Consider the following 27,935-nt stretch of genomic DNA (forward strand, 5'->3'; position numbering starts at 1 on the left):
TAGCACCGTTGCATGTGCACTGTGCTCTCAATGGATGACATACTATCCATTTAGAGAGCTGTGCTGTGACAATGACACCCACGAGCATGCGTGTGAGTTATATCATCGCAGTTTGGCAAAATGACTGGAGCCCAAGAAACCAGAGAGAAGACCAGATGAAGATGGAATCCCTCTTAGTAGTGACAGCCCATCGCTGGAGAGATTTGATTTTTAGTTAGAAAAATATAATTAGGGGCTCATTCACACAGGTACTCTGGCTTTGGGCTGGAGCCACCTGTCATTCTATGGGGATGCAACATCTGTACGAACATAGCCGCAGGCCCTAATTGGACAGGTGTGCTGGTGAGCCGTTCCCAAATGCACACTGTCTGTGTTCGGGTTCTACACCTGCATCCCCACGCCTGTCAAATTAGGACCTGCAGCTGTGTTCATACAGCCCCAGGTGGCTCAAGCCACATAAATGAACCACTGATTCACACTGTACAGACCACAGCACCCATGTGCATGAGCCCCAAGATCTCATTCACACACAGATTTATTTATTAACTCAGTTTCGTCTTTTAGAATTAGCAGGAATTCTGTGAGTTATGTTGTATTTGTGTCTGCTAGTAATGATTTTATTGTATTTTTATCTAAATATAGCTTTAATGTTTTCTGGGGGGGGGGGGCTGTCGAGTAGTCTGTATGGGGCCCCACAATTTCTATCAGCAGTCCTGAATACAGCCAATACAAGCCTGGAATATTATTTCTGATGGCTCAACCCACTGGAGCACATCAAGAGTGGCTGGTTGGCATGAATAATAATAAGAGCTAGGGAAACTCTCAGCTCACTAGAAAGTTCATGCAGGCCTGCCAATATAACAGTTTGCATCCAACTTACATGCGTGACTTCATGGTGGTTAGAAACAGTTTTAAAGAAGATAGAAACTTAATACATGGTCCAGTGGTAAATTTCCCAGTTACTAAACAGATGTGGACATTGGGAGTATGCAGCTCAATTTCTTCAAAATACACAGCAGATGTGTACGGCTATTCCTTCACAGCAACAAAAGTATCCACTTAGTAGCAGAGAACCCATCGGGACAACAAGCTGAGAATCTACACCTAGATTACGGAGATTGAAAAAAGCCTGTTTGGATCTCTACTTGCCATATGGCAAGAGGGATCAACCCTGTCTGGTGAGTGTGAATTTCTGCCATTTTTCAGCATGCAGGGTGTCACCACTATGGGAAATTTGTGTTCACTTGGTGGGATATCCTTAAAGAATTCAGTATATAGTTATTGTTGGACTTTTTGGACTTTTATATTTAAATTTTATCATCACGTTATTTTGTGCACTATGTTCTTTTGGGGAGTTTTCATTCTTTTTCATACTATTTGCACTTATTAATTGTTCATATGTTCAGAGCACTTTATTGTTATTATTCACTTGCACTGTGTTTGAGAATTAATAAGCATTTGAGCTTGCGCTGCTGAACGCATATAAATTTGCAGTAATTTTATATAGATGTGTAGTATACCCTGTTTGTCTGCCTGCTACTGACTCCCCCCACCTTGTATTTGCTGGGAATCCTGGGCTGTAAAATGGTAGACAAAAGTTGCTGTGTAAATACAGCAGCTGCTGTACAAAAACAGACCTTCTGACATAGTGTTTCTAAAAACTGTTTGATGCAAGATACAGAAAAACCGAGTTAGGTACCTGGTAACTCCTTTTCTAGGATGTCTTCCAGGGGCAGCATCTGAGAGATAGGTCTCCTCCCACCTAAAACAGGAAACACATTATCCACCATTTTAAAAGGCCCTCACATACCTTAGTGCCTCAGTAATTTACAAGTATCGGAGGAACAACAGGCAAATATACACTATCCTTCCATAAAAATTCAGTCTTAAAAATAAAAAATAGGGACGGGTATGAGTTCTGCCTTGGAAGACTTCCTAGAAAAGGAGTTACCAGGTATATAACTCAGTTTTTCACAAATCATCTTCCCGGGCAGCATCTGAGAGGATTTAGCAAGTAATACTACTGGGGGGGAAGGATCTTTCAACTGAAAGATTGGTCTTGGCTGGACAGGAAATCTATCATGTGATGTTTTTGTAAGGGTACTAAAGCTCGACCAGGTTGCCACCTGGCAGATCTGGTCTAGCGTAGTTTCTGCTTTCCCCACATATAAAGATGGTCAGGCTCTGGTAGAATGGGTTGTGATCCCCTTGGGTGGTACCTGGTTGAGATTGGTAGATGTAAGAGATGCTAGTCTTATCTAACTGCCAGCTCTGTGGACCTATTGAGGTGAACCCCTTCCTCTGTCCATACTGATGTCAAAGATTTGTTAAATGACCTCTGACTCCACTAAGTGGTTCTACGTATAACTATGAAGAGTAGCAGGGAACCCCTAGTTGAATCAGATTTAGAAACCATACTGAAATTGCTTAATCTGTGGCCCATGGGAATAATGTTCCACGCACTGGAGACAATAGGAACCAAAAACCCCCTACAGCAAAGATCAGAATCCCACCCTAAAAAGTGGCTACAAAAAACCATCGCTGTGATGCCACTTGGCTTGCTAAGTGTATGTGGCCCCGGGACCACCAAGGGACCATCCAATGAGCAGCCTATCAGGCACTGTAAGCATGGAGACTCTGCTTTCTATCCCTGGTTGGGTCTAAAAATAGCCACCCATACCTGAGACAGAGTAAACTACTGTAAGGACAATAGAGACTGGAACATAAAACAGTATAGCAGAATTCCATAATACCTTGACCATAAATTACCACTGCAACTCCTGATGTGTCCAAATAGCTACTTAAAGCATGGACTAACAACAATGCCTTTGACCATCAGTGTAGAAAGGGGTGACCAGGAAAGTGCTCTGACCACAAAAGAGAGAAATACACAGAAATTGCCAGACTGACAATCAGTTACTATGCATATCAGCAATATGTAAGGACAATCATACAGTACATTCTTGCATACGCAATATAACTGTCCTCTCATCTGAATGCAAATGTCAGGTGCTCTTCCTGTGTATTAAGTCTGAGTCCCCCTAAAGACTCTAGAGCTAATTGTGATACTGGTATGAGTAGAATTTGGTGGATCCCTGCTTGGAGAGACTGGGTCTGTATCAGTAACAGGATAACTCATTCATGTTGATTGTTACACCACGTTCTGTTAAGGCTCCTTTCACACTTATGCGACTTGTCCTGCGACATGGGACTGCAAAGTCACATGACAAGTCGTACTCCATGATTTCCAATGAGTACCGTTCATATCTGTGCAACTTCAAATCGCTATGACTTCAAAGTAGTCCCTGCACTACCTCGGTCCGACCTTGATGCGTTTTGAGGTCCATCGATCTCAATATTACACGGGCATTGCCTCAAGTTTAGTCAAAATCGCTGCAAAATTGCATGACCTTTAGGTCGCACAAAAGTGGACCTTTAGTCAGAAAACGAAGTCCTGCTATATTACCTCAGGCTGGCCCCTTCTGCAATAATAGCTGTGTAAAACGCTAAAAATATGGGTCTATACTGTGTAAAATTCAGTAATACACTGACTCATCCTGCTTTGCACATGCTCAGTTTCTCCCCATTTAGGCATTTTTAGGCACTGTCCAGATTGTAGACCGATCTGCTGACAGCCTTAAAGCAGAATTAAACCCTATTATCCTTTACCGCCAAGGAAGCCGCTTCTGTCTGATCTGCAACCGTCATGGTGCTGCACAATGTGATCAGTCATGACACCAGCCATTTGATGGTTTCACAGTTTGGTTGATGCAAAATGTGCATGTGACAGTTAGCAATCCAGGCATTCCAGGAATATAACTTTTTAGAGACCTAAATCAATGGGATTTACTCTTCTTTATGATTCACTTCTGCTCAGGGGCCATAAAAAAGATACATATTGACTATATTTGAATATAGTGCCATAACAACTCAAGCCAGGTAAGGTCTGAGTGACAGCAAATAATAATAGGCTGAAACACCTATAAACACTGCACGTAAAATGTGCTGCAGGTTATCATGTCAATGACCTGGCCCAGGATATACTATTGTATAGAACAAAGACAATATGATATAATGTAGTGGTCCCAAGTTTTTAGTGTAGGTATACCCTCTTGTATAGTGCCACAACATGAGGACCATCTCTGCTGTAGGGATGTCTGCATAAACACAATTGGTTTTAAGAAGATAAATGATATACCACCAGTGGCGGCCGGTGCGTTGGGGGCGCAGGGAGTCATGGAGCTTAATGGGTTTTTTTTTTTTTGAGTCACCTGATTAGAGCCAGAGGCTCTAATAGGCTTCAGAAAAGGGTGGACCCAGGGCGCAGAGCAGTGTGCCCCGAGCCCACCCATTGTGTGACAATAGCGAATGAAAATTCGCTATTGTCACACGGATCCTCCTCCTGGCCAATCAAGACCCGCTTCCTGATTGGCCGAAAAGAAAAACCATGCCATTGGCCCGAGGAGGAGGCGGGAGGACTCGAGGAGACGCCGGGGGACTGAGGAGAAGCTGCAGGTAAGTGCACTGGTCTCGGGGGGGGGGGCACGGCACGCTACGCTGGTCACTCTGCATTGAATGGGGGCACGATGATCTCTCTGCATTGAATGAGGACACACTGATCTCTCTGCATTGAAAGGGGGCACATTGATCTCTCTGCATTGAAGGGGGGCACACTGATCTCTATGCATTGAAAGGGGCACACTGATCTCTCTGCATTGAAGGGGGCACACTGATCTCTCTGCATTGAAGGGGGCACACTGATTTCTCTGCATTGAATGGGGGTACACTGATCTCTGCATTGAAGGGGGCACACTGATCTCTCTGCATTGCAAGGGGGCACACTGATCTCTCTGCATTGAAAGGGGGCACACTGATCTTTCTGCATTGAAGGGGGCACACTGATCTCTGCATTAAAAGGGGGCACACTGATCTCTCTGCATTGAATGGGGGCACACTGATCTCTCTGCATTGAATGGGGGCACACTGATCTCTCTGCATTGAATTGGGGCACACTGATCTCTCTGCATTGAATGGGGGCACACTGATCTCTCTGCATTGAAAGGGGCACACTGATCTATCTGCATTGAAGGGGGGCACACTGATCTCTCTGCATTGAAAGGGGCACACTGATCTCTCTGCATTGAATATCACTAATATACAGTGGGTACGGAAAGTATTCAGACCCCCTTAAATTTTTCACTCTTTGTTATATTGCAGCCATTTGCTAAAATCATTTAGGTTCATTCTTCTTCCTCATGAATGTACACATAGCACCCCATACTGACAGAAAAACACAGAATTGTTGACATTGTTGCAGATTTATTAAAAAAGAAAAACTGAAATATCACATGGTCCTAAGTATTCAGACCCTTTGCTGTGACACTCATATATTTAACTCAGGTGCTTTCCATTTCTTCTGATCATCCTTAAGATGGTTCTACACCTTCACTTGTCCAGCTGTGTTTGATTATACTAATTGGACTTGATTAGGAAAGCCACACACCTGTCTATATAAGACCTTCCAGATCACAATGCATGTCAGAGCAAATGAGAATCATGAGGTCAAAGGAAATGCCTGAAGAACTCAGAGACAGAATTGTGGCAAGGCACAGATCTGGCCAAGGTTACAAAAAGATTTCTGCTGCACTTAAGGTTCCTAAGAGCACAGTGGCCTCCCCTCCATAATCCTCAAATGGAAGACATTTGGGATGACCAGAACCCTTCCTAGAGCTGGCCGTCCGGCCAAACTGAGCTATCGGGGGAGAAGAGCCTTGGTGAGAGAGGTAAAGAAGAACCCAAAGATCACTGTGGCTGAGCTCCAGAGATGCAGTCAGGAGATGGGAGAAAGTTGTAGAAAGTCAACCATCACTGCAGCCCTCCACCAGTCAGGGCTTTATGGCAGAGTGGCCCGACGGAAGCCTCTCCTCGGTGTATGACACATGAAAGCCCGCATGGAGTTTGCTAAAAAACACCTGAAGGACTCCAAGATGGTGAGAAATAAGATTCTCTGGTCTGATGAGACCAAAATAGAACTTTTTGGCCTTAATTCTAAGCGGTATGTGTGGAGAAAACCAGGCACTGCTCATCACCTGTCCAATACAGTCCCAACAGTGAAGCATGGTGGTGGCAGCATCATGCTGTGGGGGTGTTTTTCAGCTGCAGGGACAGGACGACTGGTTGCAATCGAGGGAAAGATGAATGCGGCCAAGTACAGGGTTATCCTGGGCAAAACCTTCTCCAGAGTGCTCTGGACCTCAGACTGGGCCGAAGGTTTACCTTCCAACAAGACAATGACCCTAAGCACACAGCTAAAATAACGAAGGAGTGGCTTCACAACAACTCCGTGACTGTTCTTGAATGGCCCAGCCAGAGCCCTGACTTAAACCCAATTGAGCATCTCTGGAGAGACCTAAAAATGGCTGTCCACCAACGTTTACCATCCAACCTGACAGAACTGGAGAGGATCTGCAAGGAGGAATGGCAGAGGATCCCCAAATCCAGGTGTGAAAGACTTGTTGCATATTTCCCAAAAAGACTCCTGGCTGTTTGAGATCAAAAGGGGGCTTCTACTAAATACTGAGCAAAGGGTCTGAATACTTAGGACCATGTGATATTTCAGTTTTTCTTTTTTAATAAATCTGCAACAATGTCAACAATTCTGTGTTTTTCTGTCAGTATGGGGAGCTATGTGTACATTCATGAGGAAGAAGAATGAACTTAAATGATTTTAGCAAATGGCTGCAATATAACAAAGAGTGAAACATTTAAGGGGGTCTGAATACTTTCCGTACCCACTGTATAGAGTAACCGGTTGTGAACTCATAAATAAAAAAGGTACCATGGTCAGGCTCCTGCCCAGAGGTCTGATCCCCAAACCAGGCACACACACACGTTGTTTATGTATAAAGACAACCATATTGGCAACTGCATATAGTCGGAGTTAAAGCAGAATGCATAAAATAAAAGCTTCCTAAATCATGGCCCATTTGCAGCCGAGGCCCATGCACAAAGTTGACTATCGGTAGTATCAAATAAAAACAGAGTCACAGATAGTAATTGGCAAAAGCCTTGATCTGTGACAAGAAGAACTTAGTTGAAAACCCGAACTAGATGTCCAGTACCTAATAGTCTACTTTATGTCCATGTTAATGTCCAAACAATATCATAAATTTAGACAAAATAACATATTGAGACATAGCATACTGCAGACCCATCAGAGAAGTCTCAGCAGCCAAGACTATTGGGCCCTCCATGTGTAATTACCATCTAAATATATTCAAAGGGATGCAGTAGAAACAACTAAACCCCCATGTTATTATATAAAACACATAAGGATAAAGTGTTCTGTATAGTGCACCATCATCCAGAAACTTCTGGGAAAAAAAACTGCTTCTAAAATAAGTGAAAAAGAAAAGGCTAGACCAATAAATAGTAAATAGGCAATATGTACCCCTTCTGGACAAGATACAAAAGGATAAAATGTATAAATTTTTATTATTACAAAAATCAAATAATTGTTAAGATCAAAAATGCTCCACATACAGGTGCCATGCAAATCACATATCAAATACATGTATTAGTATACACCGTTGTGATGAATAAGCCATTTAGCAGAGTAATAGATTACAAAGAATCCACAATATTGTTGTCTAGTTATTTGGATATAACACCTGACACGTTTCGGACTTGGTAAGTTATCGTCCTAGACCTGTGTCTAGGATGTCTGAAACATGTCAGGTGTTATATCCAAAGGTGTATGGCGTGTGTATGTGGAGCATTTTTGATCTTAACAATTATTTGATTTTTGTAATAAACATTTTTATATTTTTACTAATCCTTTTGTATCTTGTCTTAAGTCCAGAAGGGGTACATTTTGGCTATTTATCATTTATTGGTCCAGCCTTTTCTTTTTACATTTTTGCATTATGGACCTGACAAGCTCATAGGTATGCAATATAAACAAGGTTGTCTACAATTTTAATTCCTGCTTCTAAAATAAGGCTTATTAGAAACACCACATAGATATAGAGCAATAGTTTATAAAATGCACGGTCACATATAGCGAATTTTTCACATGAAACCTTCATTTGCAAACAAAGGAAATCTAGTTGAACTACAGTCTCCAGAGATCCTGGCCCCAATTTGTCCAATTCATGTGTATGTTCAAGATAGACCTAAAATACTAGCGTACTGCAGAACCCCGAGGTCAGTCATGGTGCATTCAACTAATAGATACCCCCTGATCTGCAATGCATACGCAATTGATTTTTATGCCATCAATAACTCCTCCCTGACTATGGCCAAATGTTTAGTTGGAATGAGTCATCCATTAAGAAAAGTACACTGAAATAAACCTGAATATCTCATTCAGATGAGAAGCACCCAAAGTCTTTCAATTCCTGAGGTTTTAACCTGGTCAGGCCTGGTAGTAAATTAAAGCTGCTGATATCCTGAGCCTGGAAATTTGGCCAGAGCAATCAGAAGTAAACCACCTGCCTGTGATAATGAGCAGTCATTAGGCACAGGATTGTCTATGCAGCCCTTGCCTAGGGGACTAGTCCAAGATCCAGTCAATTTATATCTTGCAGGATTCACATGAAAATCAAGCACAAAGACCTGATTGCACCCAGACTGAAGGGAGAGGAATGACATCTTTTACAGAGGAGACTAATCCTTTTAGGACTCCCAAGGATACTTTAGCCACAGGTTTGCTCATGCACTTTTGGCAAAGATTTTTGGCCCAGCTGGCTGCCATTTGCCCTCATAGGAAGCCCATGCTTAGGGAGGGAATGCACGCTGCGGGTCTTAGCCAAAATCGCTGCTACCACTTATTACCATTATGTGCATAGTGGTTTGGTAAGTACAGAGGTTGCTTCAGCATGCTCTGGCTTACCTTGGAGAAAGTCCTGACTCACAGGCTCTGCAGGGCAGGTTTGTGCAGCGTCCAACATGGTCAGCTTCAAGGAAACATCCAACACATGTTCCTTGAAAGCTTTCCTGCCCCTGCTCCGGCCCCACCCCCAACTGCCCCATCAGTAGTTTGTGTGACCACATACCAGGTGATAGTGTGCTCTGTCTTTCCTGCCGCAGAAGGTGTCTGGCTCCATAAGATTGAGGTTGCATGTTTCAGGTTCCAAAAAACACCGCCTTGGTGAAACCAGAAGGAATGTCAGCCGCTACAACCAATCAGGATGCGTACTAGCACATTATGACTTACCTGTAAAAGGGATCCCTCCAGCAGCAGGCTGTCACCACTGACAGGGATCTCATCTTTACCTAGTCTTCCTTCCAGGTTCACGGGCTTTGGCTTTTAGGGGGGGTTAAAAAAGGCTTGATCCACCCACCAAGGTCCATTTTACCTTCCCTCAAGTTGGTGTTGTCGGGAATTCGAAGTGTATAATGGGTTAATAGATTTGTCATACTAGATATCTGTACGGTCATGCCTAGTATCAGCTGTGTAGACTGCAGAAAATAAAATGAATGCCAGCTGCACAGTAGATTTATTTTCTTTACACTTTGTGATTTTCTTGGTCTGTTACATTCTCTAGAAAAGAGAATATTTGACACATAACCAACAACTAAGCAATGTGAATGACATTTTTTTTCTTTAGTTTTTAAAGAACCCCATGGGTCTACCTTAGTCAGGTTCCAGGTTCATAAAACAGCCTTCAAATGCTAACTCACGAGCTCTTGGACCCAAAAAACTCTGATGCCATATTAGGCAACACATATATCCACTTAGTTTCTAGGTCAATAAGGTCTACTTCCCATACTCGGTGCCATCCTATTGGCCACTGAAACCATCTGTTGTGTTTGGCAGGTGGTATGTAGGTACAGAAAGAGATAGGACAGTTAACAAATAAGCTGTGTGTTCAGTATTTGTATATTAAAGCATTGGGAGTTTTTTGGGATCCCCAGGTGCTTTTTAAGATTGGAGTTAGCTAGCAGTCACCTTAAGGTTCTTGATTTATGGATCTAAGGCCACTTTACAAAGCAAGGGCTACAGTTATCGTATATGTAATTTAATCGTCCTGTTTATGGCCACTGTTCGAGAAAAAAATAGGGATGTCATGACTCTGTTTTACATACATTGTTGATACACAGACAAGCAGGATGAAAACCCAATGTCATCCTTTATTTATAAATCACCAACATATTGCACCATTTTAATGTGATTGCGAGAATCACACACTGCATCAGTTGCTAATGATCCCACCAAGAAACAAGTAATTATTTCCTAGGAAAATCCACAGGCTGGGGTATTTTGATTGGTTCCCTATTGTGTCCTTATAGTTGAACCAAAATAAGCCAGTGTTGTTTATCGATATTCATCAAACGATGCTATGTGAAAAACATGAGAAAAATATCCTTTTTTTTAGGAACATGCCCAGGTAGCCCACTACCTTTGCCGAAAGTCTGTTCCAAGAATCAACTATTATTTCAGTAAGAGGGACTTTAACTGTGCCAAATCATGTCAGGAATAAGCAGACATAGGTCTAAAAAAAAGTTTACATTTTATTGCATACAAAAACTTAAAAATGAATTCCAATAAAAAATACACAAAATAGGATTATACCAGACACAGGCAGATATTAGTTTTCTGTGTACAACTATACAACATAATCGCAACTATACATGAATAAATACTTTATTAATATTGTATGAATGAACGAATGACCCCCTGTTAACCTCTGTAACAAAGTCAGATGTGATGAAACGCGTCGTGACATGGCTACACGGCAACCAGATGTGATGTCAGGACGTTTGATTCAGGAAGTTTGAGCAGTCGCTATGATACATGAGGGTCGGTGGGATTGCAACACTGTGACACCTGACTTAGACAATAATTTTACTAAGGTTATTTTTTATCGAGTGTTGATGTAAGTGCATTGCTTTTAAACTAAAGCGGGTACTATAAGGTTTTTACACTATTGGAGGCATTGTCTTGATTTTTCCCTACATGTGGATGCTTTCATGACACCTGGATGGTGATTGGAGTTTCTGGAGGGCTCGTACAGTATATCAACATAAGCGCTATGTGTGTCACGGGAGTGAATGGCAATACCATCTGGTAAGCATTATTCTTAAGGGAGTGGAACCTGCAACAACACTGTGGTGGAGGACATACTGTGTATGTTTTTATGGTGATTCACAATCTTTATCACATTCTTTGGACTTTATTTACATCTATATGCAAACAAACTGAATATCCACGCTACCAGTGTAAGCAGCTGTCATAAACCACGGTGTGATCAGAAAATGAAATATAAAATACAGCGCTGAAAATGAAATCCTATGCATATATGGAAAAGTAAATACAATCGAAAATAACGATAAAATTCTGGAACAGTCCAATCCACCCATGCATCATGGCAAGTGAAGAGATCCGTCTAATAGGTGCTTGAAAAAAGTGAGAACCTCCACCACATGTATAGTGACCAATTGGCCTCTTACCGAATACAGGTGACCAATGCTCTCACAAAGGTCAACAACGCTTTTGCTCAAGGCAGGACGACCAGATTCCCAAAATGATGACAGAAGCTCCTAGATTTCTTGGATCTCCTTCCAAGGATAGGATCTATCATGCAGTGTCCCTCTCAAACATGGAATAGAGACAGGGAAAGACCATGGTGCAGTATGTTCCAAGTAAAAGCGTTTATTTAAAATAAAATGCACTCACCACACGTAAGAACATGAGGGACCTTAAGAATAAATTTCAATGATCGCTGGCGGGCGATGCATTCAAACCGGCTTGTGACGTCGACGCTGACAGCTCCGCCTACATGTTTCGCAGGCAACTGCGTCATCAGGGGGGGGAGGGAACAGCGTAATAGACGTCTTATATAGGTCGATGGAAACCGGAAGTGCAAGCGGTCAATCGGCACGCCCTCCGAGGTCACACAGGAAGTGAAACCACGTATGGACCGCATTGCGACACCGGAAGGGGTTCTCAGACCTTAGAGCTAGAGGCTGATGAACCGGAAGTGTGCCTTCGTTCCGGAAACAAAACAAATGGTAATCTCCCGGAGAGATACATCCACCTACCCCGGGAAAAAATCATTAGGCAATAACTCATTAAACATGAATAAAAAAGGGTATATGTCCACAAATGGGAAATATTACCAAAAGTATATCAAAAAAAATTAATTGTTGTAAACAGCCCCATAGACCATCCAAGGACCCATGGGAGCTAGTGTGTAAAACCGGAAGTAGATCTCCAAACCCAAAACGGGGAAGAGATACAAGATTTAAAATCAAAAAGAGTCGAGGTCACAAGCCAGAAGAATTATCAATATAACAAACATATACAATGGTGATATAAAAATCCAAAAAGTATACAATAACTCAAAGCATACAAGTTAAAAGGATGTGTACAGTCTAACACAACTTGATATAAGATTCAGAATCAAAAAATGATTCTATACCAGCATGTTAATCCATAACAACATAGAACACAATGTCCAAGGTTAACTGTTATTAATGAATGAATTAAGATCCAGGTCTACATTCAAACCAGATGGCCTAAGGCATTTGAGGAGATAAATCCATCGGGTTTCTAACTGTGAGATGCCTCTACGTAGGTGGCCACCCCGCCAGTTAGATTGGAAAAGATCAATGACCATAAATGAGGTCCCTGTAGGGTCCCTCCCATGGTATTTGTCATAATGTTTGGATAGGTTGTGCTTCGGAAAACCCCTGCGAATATTGCCGATGTGCTCATTCATTCTCACCCGAAACTCCCTAATGGTACGCCCTACATAGTGTAGCCCACAGGGACAGGTGATTAGGTACACTACATTTTTAGTGCTGCATGTTGCAAAACATTTGATGTCATAGGTTAAACCCGTCGCATTGCACAAAAATTGAGTGTACTTCCGCTGTTTCAAATGATTAATTGAACAGACGGCACAACGTCTGCAAGGGTAAAACCCATCTCTGTCAAAAAAGAATTTAGGTCTAGTGGGAGGATCAATGATGTTCGGTGCTAGCCTTAACCTTAATGGGGGGGCACCCCTAAAGACAACCGGGGGCTGGTCTGGAATTAAAGAAGCCAGAACCCTATCACTCTTCAAAATGCCCCAATGTTTGGTCAAAATTCTTTTCACCAAAAAATGGTGAGAAGAATAGGACGTAAAAAAGGAAAAACGAGGTGAAAACCTAGTAGTCTCCCCCACTGGCCCGTTAATAGGTAAAACCTCCCTCTCAGGGTACAAGATTAGATTCCTATCCATCTCTGCAGTGGCACGAATGGCGGAGTCCAGTTCATCTGATCCATAACCTCTGTCCAGGAATCGTTCTTTTAGTATCTCGGCCTCCTCAAGGAGGGGTAGTGATCTTGAATAAGGTGGACTACTGTGCAGAAATGCACAGGATATTGTCCGATCAGGACACCTATCGCCCTTTGCCCAAGAATCCCACTGCTTCTTATAAGAAGGATTTGGTCTCACTGGTGGAGGAGGGTTATAAGCAACAAATTTTGAATAAAAAGGAGAAGGAGTTCTTGATTCCTGTGGCACCTCGTATACCCATCATGTACTATTTGCCCAAAGTCCACAAGGACCCTCTCCACCCCCCAGGAAGACCTATCATTAGTGGCATAAACTCTATCACATCTAAAGTAGGGCGCTATATAGATCATTATCTCCAACCCATTGTCACCACTATGCCATCATACATCAGGGATACCACCCAGGTGGTTAGATCTCTGGATTCTTTTGAGTGGAGAGAGGGCCTTCTGCTGGCAACAGCGGATGTGAATTCTCTCTACACGATTATCTCTCACCATCATGGACGAGAGGCTGTACAATATTTTCTTCGGGAGGATGCGTCTCTTCCTAGAAAACAACAGGAGTTCATACTTAACCTTATGGATTATGCGATGGGGCATAATTGTTTCTGGTTTGGTGGTACCCACTATGTGCAGTGCAGAGGTGTAGCCATGGGGGCGAAATTTGCCCCCTCAATGGCTAACCTCTTCATGGCTAGGTGGGAAGGTGAAGTCATTTATGGACAGAACATCCCTGAACTTCTATATTGGGGGCGCTATATCGACGATATATTGTTGATTTGGGGTGGAGATAGGGACTCTCTAGAGTCCTTTTTTTCCACTCTGAACAACAATGATCGCGGCATAGCCCTGAAACATGACATCAGTAGTGAGGAGATTAGTTTTCTGGATTTGAGGATTCGGGTCCAGGACAATAAACTAATCACATCTACGTTTTTTAAAGAAACGGACCGTAATGGGTTCATCAGCCTAGAGAGTTGTCATCATAGACCATGGCTAAAAGGTGTCCCTAAAAGTCAGTTTCGGAGACTCAGGAGAAACTGTACTTTGTTGCAGGACTTCCTTGAGGAGGCCGAGATACTAAAAGAACGATTCCTGGACAGAGGTTATGGATCAGATGAACTGGACTCCGCCATTCGTGCCACTGCAGAGATGGATAGGAATCTAATCTTGTACCCTGAGAGGGAGGTTTTACCTATTAACGGGCCAGTGGGGGAGACTACTAGGTTTTCACCTCGTTTTTCCTTTTTTACGTCCTATTCTTCTCACCATTTTTTGGTGAAAAGAATTTTGACCAAACATTGGGGCATTTTGAAGAGTGATAGGGTTCTGGGTTCTTTAATTCCAGACCAGCCCCCGGTTGTCTTTAGGGGTGCCCCCCCATTAAGGTTAAGGCTAGCACCGAACATCATTGATCCTCCCACTAGACCTAAATTCTTTTTTGACAGAGATGGGTTTTACCCTTGCAGACGTTGTGCCGTCTGTTCAATTAATCATTTGAAACAGCGGAAGTACACTCAATTTTTGTGCAATGCGACGGGTTTAACCTATGACATCAAATGTTTTGCAACATGCAGCACTAAAAATGTAGTGTACCTAATCACCTGTCCCTGTGGGCTACACTATGTAGGGCGTACCATTAGGGAGTTTCGGGTGAGAATGAATGAGCACATCGGCAATATTCGCAGGGGTTTTCCGAAGCACAACCTATCCAAACATTATGACAAATACCATGGGAGGGACCCTACAGGGACCTCATTTATGGTCATTGATCTTTTCCAATCTAACTGGCGGGGTGGCCACCTACGTAGAGGCATCTCACAGTTAGAAACCCGATGGATTTATCTCCTCAAATGCCTTAGGCCATCTGGTTTGAATGTAGACCTGGATCTTAATTCATTCATTAATAACAGTTAACCTTGGACATTGTGTTCTATGTTGTTATGGATTAACATGCTGGTATAGAATCATTTTTTGATTCTGAATCTTATATCAAGTTGTGTTAGACTGTACACATCCTTTTAACTTGTATGCTTTGAGTTATTGTATACTTTTTGGATTTTTATATCACCATTGTATATGTTTGTTATATTGATAATTCTTCTGGCTTGTGACCTCGACTCTTTTTGATTTTAAATCTTGTATCTCTTCCCCGTTTTGGGTTTGGAGATCTACTTCCGGTTTTACACACTAGCTCCCATGGGTCCTTGGATGGTCTATGGGGCTGTTTACAACAATTAATTTTTTTTGATATACTTTTGGTAATATTTCCCATTTGTGGACATATACCCTTTTTTATTCATGTTTAATGAGTTATTGCCTAATGATTTTTTCCCGGGGTAGGTGGATGTATCTCTCCGGGAGATTACCATTTGTTTTGTTTCCGGAACGAAGGCACACTTCCGGTTCATCAGCCTCTAGCTCTAAGGTCTGAGAACCCCTTCCGGTGTCGCAATGCGGTCCATACGTGGTTTCACTTCCTGTGTGACCTCGGAGGGCGTGCCGATTGACCGCTTGCACTTCCGGTTTCCATCGACCTATATAAGACGTCTATTACGCTGTTCCCTCCCCCCCCTGATGACGCAGTTGCCTGCGAAACATGTAGGCGGAGCTGTCAGCGTCGACGTCACAAGCCGGTTTGAATGCATCGCCCGCCAGCGATCATTGAAATTTATTCTTAAGGTCCCTCATGTTCTTACGTGTGGTGAGTGCATTTTATTTTAAATAAACGCTTTTACTTGGAACATACTGCACCATGGTCTTTCCCTGTCTCTATTCCATGTTTGAGAGGGACACTGCATGATAGATCCTATCCTTGGAAGGAGATCCAAGAAATCTAGGAGCTTCTGTCATCATTTTGGGAATCTGGTCGTCCTGCCTTGAGCAAAAGCGTTGTTGACCTTTGTGAGAGCATTGGTCACCTGTATTCGGTAAGAGGCCAATTGGTCACTATACATGTGGTGGAGGTTCTCACTTTTTTCAAGCACCTATTAGACGGATCTCTTCACTTGCCATGATGCATGGGTGGATTGGACTGTTCCAGAATTTTATCGTTATTTTCGATTGTATTTACTTTTCCATATATGCATAGGATTTCATTTTCAGCGCTGTATTTTATATTTCATTTACATCTATATGGACATTGTTCTTTCATTCACATTTTTTTTTTCATTCAGATTGTTCTGATGTAATTTGATTGTGAATTGGTGCGTAACTGTGGAATATTTATTTATACGTTTTTCACATTGATGTTTGATATTATTAACATTGATGTCAATTGAACTTCAACAGCTGTAAAATCTCAATGCGTATCACAATAGCAGATTCTTCAGAATAAGGTGTGCTGGTGATAACAGAATTATTCATTATTAACACAAAGCATGAAAATTCAGATGACAAAACACAAATGTCAAATTACTCACAACTGGTATAGTAGCACCACAGGTGCCGCAGACAACCACTGAAGTGGAGCGCAGGAGGAGACGCCCAGAGAATGGAAAACCACCCCACTGCTAAACTGGGGCTCCTCCACAAGGGAAGGGCACACAACATGGAGGAGAGCCCAGTAACCGGGACTGAAAATCAAAAAATAATTAACAAATAGGGCTCACAAACAGTGTGTATACTAATGAAGAAAACACAAAAATTTTAAAAATTAGGAATACACAAAAAATATGCACCCATCACCTATAGAACACAGTGAGGAATCTAATGCAGGCAACATACCCAGCAATATAAGCAGGGGAGACAATCCCTGGCTCCAGTAGTAAAAAAGAAAAAAGGAATCTAGAATTAAAGTATAAATATTAGATAGGGCAATATTAGATGGGGGGCATCCTACTTGGGAAGTGATGCTGACTATACCCATTTGCACTCCATTCATATTTACATTTTCTTTCTTTCAGGAAAAATATTATGTTATGGAGAAAAAATAAATAAAAGTAAAAGGCTCATGACAGCCGCCTGGAGTTTGTCAAAAGGCACCTGTTTTATAGCGGCAGGAACTGGGAGACTAGTCAGGATCAAGGGAAAGAAGAATACAGCAATGTACAGAGACATCCTTAATGAAAACCTGCTCTGGACCTTGGACTGGGGCGAAAGTTCATCTTCCAACAGGACAACGACCCTAAGCACACAGCCAAGATAACAAAGGAGTGGCTATGGGATGACTCTGTTCATGTCCTTGAGTGGCCCAGCCAGAGGCCACACTTGAACCCAATTCAACATCTCTGGAGAGATCTGAAAATGGCTGTGCACTGACGCTTCCCATCCAACCTGAAGATTTATGAGAGTTCCTGCATAGAAGAATGGGAGAAAGTGCCCAAAAATTGGTGTGCCAAGCTTGTAGCATTATGCTCAAAAAGACTTGAGGATGTAATTAGTGCCAAAGGTGCTTCAACAAAGTATTGAGCAAATGCTGTGAATAATTATGTAAAGTGATTTTTTCATTTTTTTATTTTTAATAAATTTGCAAATATTTCAAAGAAACTTTGCATTGTCATTATGGGGTATTGTTTGTAGAATTTTGAGGAAAATAATGAATTTAACCTATTTTGGAATAAGGCTGTAACAACAAAATGTATGAAAAGTGAAGCGCTGTTCATACTTTCCAGATGCACTGTATACAGGTGCAACTCATAAAATTAGAATATCATCAAAAAGTTAATTTATTTCAGTAATTCAATTCAAAAACGTAATATCTGTATAGGAGATCTGTGCTACCATTGATATGTATCTCTGGCTGCAGCCTACCTCAATATAATCCCAATAAGGGATGGGAGTAACAATTAAATTTCAATTCCAATTCAAAAACTGAAACTCATATAACTCTGTGAGTGAAAAATCTATATAAAATATATATTTCAAGCATTTCTTTCTTATCATTTTGATGAAAAGTTTTTGATGATTATGGCTTACAGCTAGTGAAAACCCCACATTCAGTATCTCTGAAAAATAGAATATTACATAAGACCAATATAACAAAAAGGATTTTTAATACAGAAATGTTGGCTTTCTGAAAAGAATGTCCATGTACATTATAGTATGCAGTAATACTCGGTTGGGGCTCCTTTTGCATGATTAACTGCATCAATGCGGCAGGGCATGGAGGCGATCAGCTTGTGGCACTGCTTAGGTGGTATGGAAGCTTTCAGCTCGTCTACATTTTTTGGTCTGGTGTCTCTCATCTTCCCCTTGACAATACCCCACAGATTCTCTATGGGGTTTAGGTCAGGCAAGTTTACTGGCCAATCAAGCACAGCAATACCATGATCATTAAACCAGGTATTGGTATTTTTGGCAGTGTGGGCAGGTCTCAAGTCCTGCTGGAAAATGAAATCAGCATCTCTATAAAGCTGGTCAGCAGAAGGAAGCATGGGGTGCTCAAGAATTTCCTGGCAGAAGGCTGTGCTGACTTTGGACTTAAAACATAGTGGGCCAACACCAGCAGGTGACATATCATCATGGATTGTATTGAGTGCATACTATACTGTACATGGACATACTTTTCAGTAAGCAACATTTTTGTATTAAAAATCCTTTTTTTTTTCATTGGTCTTATGTAATATTCAAATTTTCTGAGATACTGAATTTGGGATTTTCACTAGCTGTGAGCCATAATCATCATAATAAAAGAAAGAAAAGCTTGAAATATGTCAATCTGTGTGTAACACATCTATAAAATATATGAGTTTCACTTTTTTTGATTGAATTACTGAAATAAATTAGCTTTATGATGATATTCTATATTTTATGAGATGCACCTGTATACCATAGTTTATGGGCTCTAAAACCTTTCTACAGCCTAAATAATATACACTGATTTGGGTTATTTTCACCAAAAAATGTAGCCGAACATATTTTGGCCTAACAGAAACAAAGAAAAATGTGGGTATTGTTTTTTTTTTTTTTCAAAATGTTCTGTCTTTACTTGTTTATTTAGCAAAAAATAGTACAGGGCAGTATAGTGGCAGGTTTGGGTAGTATAGGGTAGTATAGTGACAGGTTTGGGTAGTATAGGACAGTATAGTGGCAGGTTTGGGTAGTATAGGACGGTATAGTGACAGGTTTGGGTAGTATAGGGCAGTGTAGTGGCAAGTTTTGGGTAGTGTAGAGTGGTATATTGGCAGGTTTGGGTCGTATAGGGCAGTATAATGGCAGATTTGGGTAGTATAGAGTGGTATAATGGCAGGTTTGGGAAGTACAGGGCAGTAGAGTGGCGAGATTGAGTAGTATAGGGCCGTATAGTGCCAGGTTTGCATAGTATAGGGTGGTATAGTGGCAGGTTAGGGCTGTATGCAGTGACAATGTGCTCAGTCACTTATAGCATTGCTGGATATGAAGACTCCCAGGGCTGCTGTGTTCTCTCCTCCTCAGCGAGTGAACGAGCAAACCACAAACTCCACAGAGTTAGTCCGGCCATACACAGAGCAAATTGGTTGCAGGAAAAAAATGGCTTGATTCCCCCATCAACACAGACAGTATTTATGCGAGAATTCCTCCTGCTGGGCCATTGTCTTCTTCCGGGGGGTCCGCTGACGAAGTTCTGTTGGACGTAATGCATACGGGAGGTGGAGCTGCTTCTACTGATGTTACCCTCCGCTATCCTAGCTTGAGCGTGAGCCTGCTGTGTATTTCTGGCTGTTCAGGAGTGTTATCTGAACATGCTTACTACCAAGTGTTTTTTTTTTTGTGACTGTTTTATCTGCATGTAATAAAAGTTCAGTGGATTGTTACAGAGAGCACTATTAGTCTTTTATGTTTTATCCTTATGTGATCCTGGATTGTGCTTTTGGAACTGGACACTTCTGAGTGTTTATACCCCTTGGGGGGGGCAAGCCTAATAGACCATTCTGTTCGTTCAGGGGTCAAAAGGTTGAGGTGAGCGTCCAGTCTCTGTATTAGTGATGGTAGTGTGTCACTTCAGGTGTTCCCTTCCCACCTTTCCATACTGGTGTCACCAAAGTACCTCTTGGTATACAGACTTTTTTCATGATCCCTTAAAGGGAAAGGACTTTTATTTATTTATTTTTTTTGCGCTGAACTTACTATATCATTTTATCTTTTTGAGGAATCGTTAAATCTTCTCCTAGTGTACAGCATGCAATATAGTTTTTACCTTGGTATGCGCTGATTGTTATTTATATAATTTAGTGATTATCACTAGGGGCTATAGCAGCCATTAGCCATAATAGCAAGAGAATCCAGCATGCTGCTTGTACCCAAGTTGAATCTGGGCCGGTTCCTACTAAACCAGCCAAGATTTGAACCATGTATGGCCAGCCTTAATATTCCACTTAAATGCCACACTGATTACCTCTATTAAAAATGAATTGGAACACACCCAGTTCTTCCAACACATCATTAGTAATAAATAATTACACCAATAGTAACATCAACTAGTAAGTGTTCACCAATAACAAGAACAACCACTACAATATAGGGAATATAGGGAATAGGGAAGCAAATTAAGAAACTGAAAAACAAGCAGAAATATTTTACAGTTACCCTTTCCAACTACTAATCTTCAAACTATGTAATTTTGTTCTTTGCACTTCTATCCCGATGCAATCACAAATTACTGTAAATAATTACTGTAAATACCACACCAATTGGATTATGGGCTCTTTCACACGGCCGCTCCATGTGAGAGCTCCGCTGCGGTCCTTTTTTTTTTTTTTCCACGGAGCGGATGACATTTCTGTCATCCGCTCCGTATGCCCGCATATCATCCCATCCATTTGCGGATGATATGCGGACATAATGTAAGTCTATGGGGGTTTGCGGATGACACCGCTGACATCCGATTTTCCTTCCTTTCCGTTTTTTGAACGGAACAAAAATAGGATTTTTTCAGTTCCAAAAAACGGAACAGAACTGACAGGAGGAAAATCGGATGTCAGCGGGTGGTATTCCGCTGACATCCGCAATGCCATAGACTTACATTATGTCCGCAAATCATCCGCAAAAAAATAGGATGATTTGTGGACATACGGAGCGCCCGTGTGAAAGGGCCCTATGGCTTAATCTTATACATATGCTAAATTGAGTTAGCTGAAGTGCAAATAGTCAATTTTCACTATTTAGCATATCTACTATTATGTAAAATAAAAAGTGACATCACTAAATATTTTTTTCTTTGAACAGCATGATATATATATCATTTTATTTAAAGCACAAGGGTCATCAAATGTTTCTCCTTCTTGTAGTCTTCTAGAAGGGACCATCAGATCTTTTATGCGCAGTTTGGGAGTAGGCTTTCCATTATAAAGCGAATCCTATGAATTTAATGGCCTGCTGCCTTTAAAGTGTTACTTCGCATGATGAAAGTTGTCTTTGAAAATTTTGAAATGAAGGAGCAATCTCTGGACTTCATGGTCAGTTTTTTTTTTCTTTTTACACAGTAAAAACCAAAAGTAGTCTTTTATTTTCACTTCAAAGTTAAAGTACACAAGGAAGCAAATATTCCGTGTTTCAGTTAAACTTTAATTGAAAAAACACATATCTAAATATTAGATCACCTGGGAATAGGATTTAAATTCAAAGTGTATATTTAGTTAGACACTGCCATATCCAATTAAAAGTTCCTAAAGTGTATGTCCGGACAAAAAGTGTATTTTGTACATCTCTGTAATAAGTGCACATTTAACATTTTATCCCTAAAATACTGCAAGTACAAAAAAAAACAAAAACAAATGCTGATTGGCCAAAAAATCGATTGTGCTTCTTGTTTAAGCTTACAACAGTGACTTTTCTGCATTGCAATCCCTATCAGTGCTGTCAACCCTTCCTACTGAACTGCAGAACCCACCTTCCCCACTCCTCTTTGTGCCTCTCTACCTGAATACATAAATTTCCCAGTAAAACAATGTTGCTACCTTAACTCCCAAGAGCCTGTCCATACACTGTGCAGGGAAAGGGATTTTGGGAGATGTAGTTCTGGCTGCAGTTATGTCCATAGGAATTGATCTCTCAGCAGCTGTACCTGCAAGAATTGGTACATTGGTTATGATGTCACAGGGGATAATAATAGCTGTTTCTTCCTACAGGAACAAGGTAAAAGAAATGTGGGTATTGTTTGCATGGGAGGGGGGGTAGCACTTTCACTGTTATGACCAAAAGTACAGGGGGGTGTGGGAGGTTAACACTTTTACTACCATGACCATCAATATAGGGGGTTAACGTTCACTGCTATGATCACCAATATGGAGGGGGTTAACAGGGAGGATGGGGGTTTGACACTTTTACTGCCAAGACCACCAATATAATGAGGTTAACTGTCACTGCAGTGACCACCAGAGGGGGGGTTAACTTTTGCTGCAATGACTACAAATACAGGAGAGAAGGGAGGGTTAACTTGCCATTTCCCCCAATGCAGGAGGGGTTGTGAAGTTAACTTTCACTAAAAGGGTATTGCTGGCTGGTACTGTTGGTGGATATTGCTGGCTTTTACTGCTGACTTGTACTGTTGGTGGGTATTGCTGGCTGTTACTGCTGGCTGGTACTGTTGGTGGGTATTGCTGTTGCTGGCTGTTAATGCTGGCGGTTACTGTTGGTGGGTTCCCAACCCACCATTCCTGAGCATCAGCGTGACAGGAGCCGCGCTGGAGGAAGCAGAGCCGATGCTTCCTGTATGGCTCCTGTCACAGGCAGAGGCGGAGTGCATTTTGTATCACTGTCACTGTGACAGGACCTGGCGCTATACAGACAGCATCAGCTCTGCTTCCTCTAGTGCCGGTTCTGTTATTTACAGTGATGCTCGGGGATAGGGGCTTGGGAACCCGCAATCCTGGCTTACTGACCCGCCATCCCAGAGCAGGAGGGAGAGTCACTAATATTTTCTCGGGGGGAGCAATTGCCCCGTTGCCCCCCCCCCCCCTCCTGGATGCGCCCCTGGTCTCCATTTGGGGAGATTTCACCCTAAATTCTTGCTTGACTGAAAGTGATGGAAAATTTCTTCAGTGGGGATACAGACTGTACCAAAGCATTTATTTTTTTGGTAAATGGGGGAGGTATTAGAACTGTCAAGTTGATATTACACTCTGAAGTTGATTTTTTTTTATAGGCAAATAGGATGTTATCTTTGCAAGGGAACTTGCTAATAAAAACATAATACACAAGTCAAAGCCAATACTCAACTAATTAGACCATCTACAATACATTATTTTGACTAGGAAAATCTGTACAGAGTGTAAAAAATATTCCAATAGATACATACCCTCGCTACTACCCATTTACAAAGCATCATACATTCTTTAATCTAGCCATTCATGAAGGAACCAGACATCAGGTCAGACAATAACAAGCTCATACAATTTTTCAAAATCAATTAAGTATACGTAACACTTAAACCAGGGTCCAGAATGGGTCTTTGCCTTATTACCCAGTGTTTACATTGTAATGTAAAGAAAGCAGATTATTGCCATTTATTATAGTAAAATTCTAACTTCTAGACCATCCCCCACCTACATTATAATATATTACATTTTATTATATTAGCCCTTGTTGATTTCTACATTTTTATGTATATCCTTACTTTAAGCTGTCACTTTTCATGTTAATAAATAAGCTTTTGGGGTTATACCACTTACTGGTATTTCTTTTTAGCTTTAGGCTTTTAAAAAATTATCTCAAGCCCTTTTTAGATTTCAATTTACAGTTTGTTTTCATCTTGTTTAGGTTTTTAATTATTTAGCATGATCTGAGGAGCACATGATAAGCAACTTGCCCTGAACAACTGTTCTTTTTCATCCCTAGAATTTTTTTTTTTTTTTTTTTATTCCACTAACATGTTGTACTTCTCTATTTGACTATTCAAACTTTTTTGTCCTTTTAAATTATTAAATACATTTTTAAAAAAGACAAAATTCAATCTCTCAAAACCGTTCTGACAAATTTGACGCTGCAAGGCAGGTCTAAATGTTATTCATAGCATGTTTTGTTCAGTTAGACAGGCACCGGTATCTATTTTGCCCAAAGGAAAATATTGAAATTGTTCACATTGCCATGAGGGCCTTCTACAGCTGTCTACATTTATCTGAAGTTTCTGGCAACAGGAGAAGTTACATTAAATTAAAAAAGGAATCACTAAAAGTTTGCAAATAACCACAGAGAAATGGCATGACCTGCACAAAATCCTGGTTTGTCAAATCGGTTGATTATCAAGGCAATTTTCTACCTAATCTGGAAGATGACTCATGCATGGACATATTTAGGGCAATTTAAATTGGAGGTAAAGGCAAACAACTAAATAAACAGCTATAATATGTAAGTCTGGACTGTTTCTCCTCCGAAAATATGTAATTTTGCTTAGCTGTTTTTCTAATCTAGACATCCTTGTCAGACAACACTTCAAACTTCTGACCTCTCATAATTCTGCTGCACCTAAAGCAATTCAATTTGGTCCAGAACATCCCCAGCTTGTGATTGGATAGTAAAGGAGCAGTAACATACTTATGGGGTCACCTCTGTGCTCTCATCCTATAAAACAGCAGAGTCTGAAAAATGCTGCGCAGGGAACTAGAAGAGGAAAATCATAAAAACAGAATGAAGGGCTATTAAAAATACTTTAATGTTTTATTGAATATTCATCTTAACTCTCTCCATTGCTGCTGGTGGCCTCGTGAACCTTTTTGGTGCGGCCCTGTGCAATTAAATCTCACAGACTGGAATAAGCCATACCATTGGAATAAGATTCATTCAAAACTTATAAGAAGGTAGTATGAAGGCGTGGGCAGCTCCAAGATGACTCCTGAATGGAGGATGTATTTCCCAGAGAGAGGTAAGTGGGCACTTGGGTAGGGGAATTAACTTACATTATGTGTGAAGTATAGAGAGTAGGTGCTTGGAACTTTTTACCTAAAAATGAACTTGCCTTTTAATGTTCTCTATTAGCTGGCAATGATAAGCAATGGTAGCTTCACTTTTCTGTTCGCCAATCTGGCTGCACATGCAGCTTTTATAGCTTTTATACAGCATGTATAATTGCCCCCCTTCCCCTGACTTTCTAATTTCTGCTGATTTTTTTTCTTACCTAGTGATAGTATTAAATCATATTGTTTAACTTTCTAAATACATTTATATCTATCAGCTCATCATTAGTTTCATTATTATTGTGACAGCTTAAATTGATTAATTATTCAATTACGACTACTCAATTATGACTCAGCTGTGGGGGCTTGAAGTTCATAGAGAACTAAAGCTGACTCCAAAAGCTGTTACAAAGGTTGCCAACCTTCCTTGAGTTTTTACTGACAAAATTTACTGACTGAAAGCCCATTTTCAGTGACAGTCTTCAACATCACATAAGATCATAAACTGTATTTAGGATTTAAAAGATGTTTATCTTTTTGTACAAAAAATAATAAATGTAAATTTTTTTGCAGGTAAAAAAAAATGTGCATTTATTATTTTTGTTGTAGGAGCCTGTAAAGTATTGCACCAGTAATCAGCAGATCAAGAATGTCATGCAGGACAGCTACAGGCCTGTCAGTGTATCTGCTTGCTCGCACCTCATATGGGCAAGCAGATACACACTGACAGGAAATATTAATGAACTACCACAGAGCTCACAGCACCGTGGTAGTTCTTAGAGGACTACAGGCCGACAGCCACCAAGGTTGTCAGGATAAATCCAACAAAAAGCCGGCAACTCTGTGCTTCTTCTTAAAAGATCCTTTATTAATGCACAACAGCAAATACAACGTTCATTTATTCTAACACGTTTCGTCCTCCGCCTTCCTCATAGCATGCATTCAAAATAATAAAAAACACATTCATATGTTTCCAAATACAGCCACTCCCATCAACTGGGTAGTTCTTAGAGGACTACAGGCCGACAGCCACTAAGGTTGTCAGGATAAATCCAACAAAAAGCTGGAAACTCTGTGCTTCTTCTTAAAAGATCCTTTATTAATGCACAACAGCAAATACAATGTTCATTGATGCTAACACGTTTCGGTCTCAGCCTTCCTCATAGCATGCATTCAAAATAATAAAAAACACATTGATATGTTTCCAAATACAGCCACTCCCATCAACTGGGGTGGACTGCCAAATTAAAATCCTGATAGGTGTAAAAATAAAACCATGTGAGAATGATCACACTGAGAGCAAAGATCCTATTATAGCCAGACAATGCTGAAGAAACAAAAGAAACATTAAACCCCATAATGCACAATATACAACAATGAATGAGTATCAGATCTTGATCAAATTAATGTTCAGAAACAAAAATAGATACATGAAAAAAGGTTGTCTGGACTTGTAGTTTTCCATTCACAAAAAAATGTGAATGGGTGACGCAGCCTGACGCACAGAGCCCCACAAGGCCATGTTTTTTTGAGAAGTCTCCCTAATAGCTGTCAAAGCAGGGGATCAGGGGCTGGTCCTTTCATAACATGTTACGTTGAATATGGGTGTAACATAACATGTTATGAAAGGTGAGTTTATTCTTTAAAAAACTGTCTCAGTTAACAAGCAAAAACACAGCCAAGAAAAAACTGTGCATGACTAAATTTCTATGGCTCAAAGGGTGAGGGGATATAGTAACAGACATAAAAGAATAATGAGCTGTCAGCTTGGTGAGATTTTTCTCTTCGATACATTTGATGAAGATTTGCAAGGATTACTATAAAACACTGATATGTTAGAATAGATGGTTATGGACCAATGAACCCATGGACCTATGCTATAAGAAATGACTAGAGACCTCAGACTTGGTGTAATAGGCTACTAAATGACTGAAAAAGAAAACAAGAAAACCATTTAGGAGTTAGAATTTTTCCATACAAGAAATGACTAAAGACCACTTACTTGCTACAAGAGATAACTAGAGACAACAGACTTGCTACAAGGGATAACTAGAGACCACTGACATGCTACAAGGGATTACTAGAGACCACTGAGATGCTACAAGGGATTACTAGAGACCACTGACATGCTACAGGGGATGACTAGAGAGCACACACTTGGTGTAAAAGACCATAAGAAAACCAATTTGCTGATTGGGTTCAGATCAGGAAACATACTTGGCCACTGAATCACTTTCACCCTGTTCTTCTTCAGGAATGCAACAGTGGCCTTAGATGTGTGTTTTGGATCATTGTCATGTTGGAAAAGTGCACCACAACCAAGGGTACCGAGTGATGGTAGCATCTTCTCTTTCAGTATAGAGCAGTACATCTGTGAATTCATGATACCATCAATGAAATGCAGCTCCCCGACACCAACAGCACTCATGAAGCCCCACAGTAGGACACTGCCACCATCACATTTCACTTTAAGCAGTCTGCATTTTTCTTTGTACTCCTCACCTTTGCAACACCATACAGTTTCTGAAGCCATCAGTTCCAAAAACATTTATCTTGGTCTCATCCCTCCAGACTACAGAGTCAAAGTAGACTTCTTTTTCAGCATGGGCCCTGACGAGTTCTAGGCAGGCTTTTTTGTGCATGAGCTTTAGGAGAGGCTTCCTTCGTGGATGACACCCATGCATGCCATTCCTCTGCAGTGTAAACCATATTGTGCCATGAGAAACAATCACCCCAGTTTGGCTTTCTGCTTCTTAAGCTAACTGCAGTGCATTTACATGGCGATTTCCTTCAACCCTTCTCATCAGAAGACGCTCCTGTCGAGGTGTTACCTACTG

Source organism: Pelophylax lessonae (assembly GCF_965119305.1).
Source record: "Pelophylax lessonae genome assembly, chromosome: 8".
NCBI classification, from domain to species: domain Eukaryota; kingdom Metazoa; phylum Chordata; class Amphibia; order Anura; family Ranidae; genus Pelophylax; species Pelophylax lessonae.